The sequence below is a fragment of the Belonocnema kinseyi genome, chromosome 3 (genome assembly GCF_010883055.1).
Source record: "Belonocnema kinseyi isolate 2016_QV_RU_SX_M_011 chromosome 3, B_treatae_v1, whole genome shotgun sequence".
Taxonomy (NCBI): Eukaryota; Metazoa; Arthropoda; class Insecta; order Hymenoptera; family Cynipidae; genus Belonocnema; species Belonocnema kinseyi.
In genome coordinates, this window is record NC_046659.1 from 123,221,180 (window position 1) to 123,227,529 (window position 6,350).

The 6,350-nt window shown below is 27.1% G+C and overlaps 1 protein-coding gene across 2 annotated transcripts in view; it reads right to left on the bottom strand.

Moving 5' to 3' along the window:
* Positions 1-5,813, bottom strand: part of LOC117168794 (saccharopine dehydrogenase-like oxidoreductase) — a 28,842-nt gene extending 23,029 nt beyond the window's left edge. Inside the window, exon 1 of one of the 2 annotated variants that reach the window (XM_033354608.1) lies at positions 5,646-5,813. The gene's annotated coding sequence lies outside the window, so the exon portion shown is untranslated. Of the gene's footprint in view, positions 1-5,338; positions 5,434-5,645 lie in introns of those variants that run through there. The other variant, XM_033354609.1, reaches the window with a different exon arrangement.
* Between the last annotated feature and the right edge of the window lie 537 nt (positions 5,814-6,350).

Sequence of the window (6,350 nt, forward strand, 5' to 3'; positions counted from 1 at the left end):
CCGCGTTAATTTTGGATGAGAACTAAATTCATGAAAAAATGTATTGAGCAAAAATTACGTAATACATGTAAAGTTTTTGACCTTAGTTCTAATGACCACAAGCAAGCCGTAATTTCTTTAGATCACGAAAAATATTTTATTGGACGTTAAATTTCTTAAAAACTTGCAAGAGCAAGAGGGGCTCAAAAAGAGGAAATATTATAATTTTTTAACGAAAAGGAGAAAATAGGGGAAAGATTAAACATTAATTTTTACGTAAAAAAAACTTTTTATTATAAATTTGATATTTTTAAATAATTAAAAATTATTGCTGACCATTAAAGTTCTTTTTTTTAAATTGGATATACTTCGGTCTATGTAAATCCACTCACGAAAATATAAAAAGTCTGACTGAAAGATTAAACATGAACTTTTACACTCTGGATTTCTATTTCCTAAAAAAATATACAAATTTAAAAATCTATTTTTAAACCAATTTCTAATTATAAGGTTTTAAATATTTTTGAAACAATAATCATTGAACAATAATTTTAAATTGTGAGCGTCTGGAATTAAAAAAATATATACGAACGGTTTTGGACAATTTAATTGGGAAAAAGTTGAATTGTATCATTTCTAAGTCGAGGCGTTAAAAATTGAACAATTTGAATTTGATTTGGAGTATCACGAAATTAGTATGATTTTAGATAAAACTTTCGAAAACAGGACGGTTTTGTAGACTATAAACAGTGCTAATACGATTTTTTATTTATATTGCGGAAAATAAATTACCAAAAGAAACTTGAAATGTATTATTTTATTTTGAAGAGTAGCAGTAAATAATTAGATGACCAACAATAGCGAAAAAACATTCGGTGAAATCGTAATTATCATTTAAAGATAAGACAGAAGTCCACTTCCGAGAGGACGCGTTGCTGACTCCGGTACAAGAAAAGTTGATTGGAAACATTTATTTTCGAGGTTATATAGATATGTGTCAGCTGACAATTTCAAAGTCACAACATTTAACAGGTTTAAACGCAAACCTGTTTGAATACAAAACAAATTATTTTGTTAATAGAAAATTAAAATTTATTGTTATAATATCGCACTGAGGTAGACAATTATTCAGTAAATGAACTATAAAAATATTTTTGTCAATAAACGTTGATAATTTCAACAACAAAAATCGTGAAGGGAAGAAAAATTATTTCTACGCTAAAATTTAAATTAACTTTTTTTTGTTACTGTATTAAAAATGAGAATTCAAACAAGTCCTTTTATTGCAACGTGTATTTGATTTTTCAGGAACCTTTTATGCAACAAACCCATCATCGGAAAAAAGGTTGGTAATATAATTCTATATTGCCACATAGTAATTGTAGTTGGATCAACATTTGTGGATAAAACGGAATTGGGAAAACATATTTCATTATTTTGAACATTCAGAACTTCAGGTGCATAAAAATTAAATAATTTAGGATTCAAATATTGCAAATTGGCTCATTTAAAATTCAGAAGGATTAAAACTTTTGAATATGAGTAATATTAAATTTAAAACGGTTACAATTTCACAATTTAATATTGAAAACTAAATTAAATCTTTCAAAGTCAAAACTTCTAAAATTTTAGAATTTTAAATTATTATTACATAATAAAATTATCATTTAATATTAAAGCTGATTTAACCAATTTTTCTAAAATGAAAAAATTAATTGCATAGTTCTAAAAAAAACATTCAAAATAAATAATAATTTTTAATGAGAAACATTAAAAATGAAAACATTTCTACCTTGAAACGTTAAAACTGAACAAATGCGAAGTTCATTTAAAATTGCAAAATTTGGTCATCAAAAATAGATTATTAAAACTTTTTTATACGCCCTTTAAAATTTCAATTATTTGAAGTAAATTTAAATCGCTTAAAAATTAATAGTTTTTACATTGCTAATTTTACTTTCTAAAATTCAACCAATTCGATTTTAATTGTAAAATAAAATCTGTGAATGGGAAGAATTAAGCATTTAGCGATCATCATGAAAATTAAAAACTCTAAAATAATTATAACCATTTAAAAGTATTGAAATTATCCAGTTACTGATGTATCAATTTCAGATATGTAGCTTAATTTTTATCATTTTTTTATTTTAAACTACATTTTTTATTTCTTATGTTCAAATGTTCCTTTAGAATTATTATTCATTCTAGAAATTTTCGAATTAAACCTTTTTCAATTTGAAATGATTTATTTGTTTAAATCTTCAACTAAAAATCGGACAATTTTAAGATATTGCATTTAAAATTAAAATAAAGAATATAAAACAGTATGGTTATATGATTTCATTTTTTGCAATTCTACAGTTTTAATATTTTCATACGAAATTGGTTTATAAACACCTAAGATAATCAAATTCAAATCTAACCAACAAGGCTTTTGATATGAAATTTGGGAATATTTAATATCGAAATGGTCCTGAAGTTTTGAATATCTAAATTTAAAACTACAATATTGTGAAATTTAACATTCGAAATCTCCAAAAATTAATTTCAGAAAAAACTTTAGTTTCAAGGCTTCAAAGACTAAACTGTTTTAGAATTGCACATTCAAAACTAAAATTTAAAAATTAGACATTTAAAACGACTGGATAGTTTTTTTTACTACAATATGTGATTTCTGTAAAATAAAAAATCACTCTCATTTTCACCTTTTAAAATTGTACAATTTTAAATATTGCAAGAAATATTCTGAATCTTTAACATTTAATTACTAGAAAGTCCAAACATTTTGAAAATAATATACCGGTGTATTATTTCTCTCCCGGGTGGATAGCCACTCTGCTTTTAAACAATTTTAAATAGTTTGTTTTTTGAAATGATTTCTAGCCATTCAAGAAAATATTTTAAAAATGGATGTACTTACGCTGGAAATTCATTTACGGATGTATAAGAAAAATGGGCTCCATAAACATAACCAAGAATATTTTCTCTTTTTTTAAATACTATCGTTAATAATAAAATCGTGATACTTATATGTATTCATATAAGTTAATTCAATATTTCCGTCAAATATTTGGCATTTAATTAGTAAACACGCTTTTCAATGCTCTTAAACTCCTATTAAAAATAGTTAAAGTTTCAGCGCCTCAAATATTCTAGATTAAAAAATACTTCGTTTGTATTGATCCAGCGTAAACATATTTTAACTTGACAGTTTTACTTAAATTCTATATACTAGTTTAGTTTGAAACGTTTCAACACTCCTATAAAGAACTTGGACTATTCCATTTTTAATTATTTAACTTTGTGCATTTAAATTTAAAACTTCTCTTTTTTAATATGTAGTTATTCTCGAATTTACTATATATTTTGTATTTGTTCCAATTTTACATTGGATAACAACTTTTGTTTCCGGTACCCACATTTTCAACATGTTTCAAAATGTATAAGCTTCAACTTTCTTTTTAAAGTTTTTTTTTTATTTGTATTTTCAAATATCTTATATTCAAAGTAAAAAGGGAAGTTTTTTTAATATGGGAAGACAATTTTATATCAAAGTTAATCAAATCAATAAGAACTTCATTTTTGATTATTTTAAACAATTTTAACTTGAATCAAAGTTATGATTATTTTTTCTATTAAAAATTTGGTATTCGCATTTGCAGTACACTTCCGTCTAAACTAAAGAGATACACAAGTGACATTTTTTTGAAAAATCAGTTTTTAGTACTGTCGGATTCGTAAGAGAAAGCTGCAGTGTTAATAAAAATGATTAATTCTTAATATTTATTGAAAAAAAAAACGATTCTTTATAAATGAAGAAAGTCAAGAAAGTTGAAAAATGCAACATAAAAAAATACGCAAAGCACTCTGCGTGAGCTAAAATGTGTACAAGGAATATAATACGTCTTCAGCATATACATGAAAAAGAACCTAAAGAACTTTGTGTGAAATCCACGGGAAAAAGTCCCGGCTATATTCGGGTATACACTAGCGATAATCGTTCGGGTAAGTTCGGAACTGCCGCTGAAAACACAGGGTCGGTTAGGTAAGTTTTGTTCTTTCATTTTGAGGCTGTGAAATTGTTGTTTTAAAAATCCATGCTTCATTGCAAAATATTTTTACTCGAATAGTGTACGTTAATTTTCCAGAATTTCATTCGATATTAGAGTTGTTTGGGCAAAAAGTTTTTCTCGAATTTCTCAGTTCTAGTAAAATCGGAGAAACGTACCTGTTTAGTTTGTACGGCAGTAGAATAAACTATACATATAAAAAATTACCAGAATTTGTGTACCCACCAGAAAATTTTGTTTTTTCTAAAAATTAAAAACATTTTACTTCATTTTAATATCGTTAACGCCATTTTTTATTTTTTTTTTTAAATAACAAATTTTCAACACTGAACATTGTCGTTTTTCAAACAATGTTGTATTTTTAACCCACCCTACGAAGTAGGTGCATTTTAAAAATTTTAAACAATTCCAAGTTAAATACATAAACATGTTACAAAATCTGGAAAATTTAAAAGCAAGAATAATATCATGTCTATGAAAGAGTATATGAATTACATGCCCTTGAATATACAATTTGTAACTATGATATTGCATAAACATTGTGTAGTACGCCCAGAAATATGAAAAACAGAAAAAAAGGTTTGGATCTTTTGATTTATAAGAAAATGTTAATAATAATAACTCTAACAAGCACGACAAATTCTTTTTAAACTCTACATAAAATAGGTTACTAGCTGAAGGATTTTGAGGCAAGTTCATCGCAATCAATTTTTCAGAAGAGAAAAAATCTTCTAAAAAAAATGAGAAAGTACATTCGAGATTGAATGAAGCTCTAGATAACACAATAAGCAAAATTTGGAAGAGTCAAAATTTTTCGAGGCACAGATCATTAAAAAGCGACTGCTGTCAAAACCATGCAAGCTCATGAATTTTTTTAAAATCCCAGTTAATATAAAACATAAGCCTGAGATATTATAAACGCATTACGAGTCAAAATAGAAGGCCGAAAAATAAAAAAATTAAATTAAAAAAAATCGTTTTCTTTAAAAAAAAATGGATTTTACTAACAAAAAAAAAAAAAAAGAAACTTATCTTTTCATAAACGTGCGAAGAATAACAAAAGATGTAAAAAAATTGTAGCCATTCCTTTTATGGTATGACGCACGTAAGTAATCAAAATAAACGTGTATTAAACCAGTTTTTGATGGTTACTGTTGTGGAACAAAATATGATAAACTAATCACCAAAGTTGACATTTGACCAAATTTATCGTAAGCTATTTTTATCCCAAACAAATTTTATAAGTACTTGAACTTTGTTCTATTTTTATATCGAACATGACATCACACCTGACGGGTTTTTTCACCGCGGTTTGTTTGAAGGTCGTTTCGGGTTGGGCCGGCAACACAAACTGTCAATTTTATACCGTTAGATCATAAACTTTATAATTACTTTTTTGCCCAGCAACAAGTATTGTATAGAGGGGCTCATAAGTCGGTAAAATGAGACAGGTATAAACGCACCGGTCTTTCTGACATACTAATTACGCAGTAACATTCGTTTACAAATAAAACATATTTTCGAGGTTAATTATGCGAGAAAATGCATCCATCGTTTAATTTGTGGAAAGTGATTATTTTTTCTTTTAATAAATACCTTTTACCGTTGAAAACTTTAGTGAATTCTTTCTTGCGTCAGACGTCTGAGTCGTGACACGTCTCCAGCAACTAAACAACCATGTAAACAGCCAGAGCTTACTATAGCTATAAAACTCCCACTGCGCAATTCAGTGCGCTATTTAAACTAATGGGCATGACATGGCGAAGCTATAGACAAGGTGTGGCAAGGGCAAGGCTGCTCTTCGGTCGAGCTCAGCTCCAACCTCGACCGTGTATGTGTATGTAGTAATAGTTTTCTTACGATCCGGAGGGGAAATGTCGGTCAAATTAAGCCAACAGATAGCACCACAAAAAGTAGGTCTATCTTTTTCAATGAATTGCATTAAGAAAAAGCAAAAATAATAAAAAACTTGATGCTGTTTGCAAATGAACAAAAAAGAATATGTGAAAAAATAAGAGTAACTATTACTAATTATTTCAAAAAAGAAAAAGTCATGAAAATATGTAGTTTAATATGAATAAAATTTAATTCTGAGATACATTTTGAAAGCAGTTCGAACTTTATATTTTTGTGATTTATTTTGCTCATATTATTTATTTTATTATTTGTTAAAGTCAAACAAAATTACACAGCCACACAAAAAAAAGTGTGCGGATCTGGTAATAAGGCACACGTATTCCTATGGATTTTGGGGCGCTGAATTCAAATTCGGTATCAAAAATCACCCATCACGTCATGGTT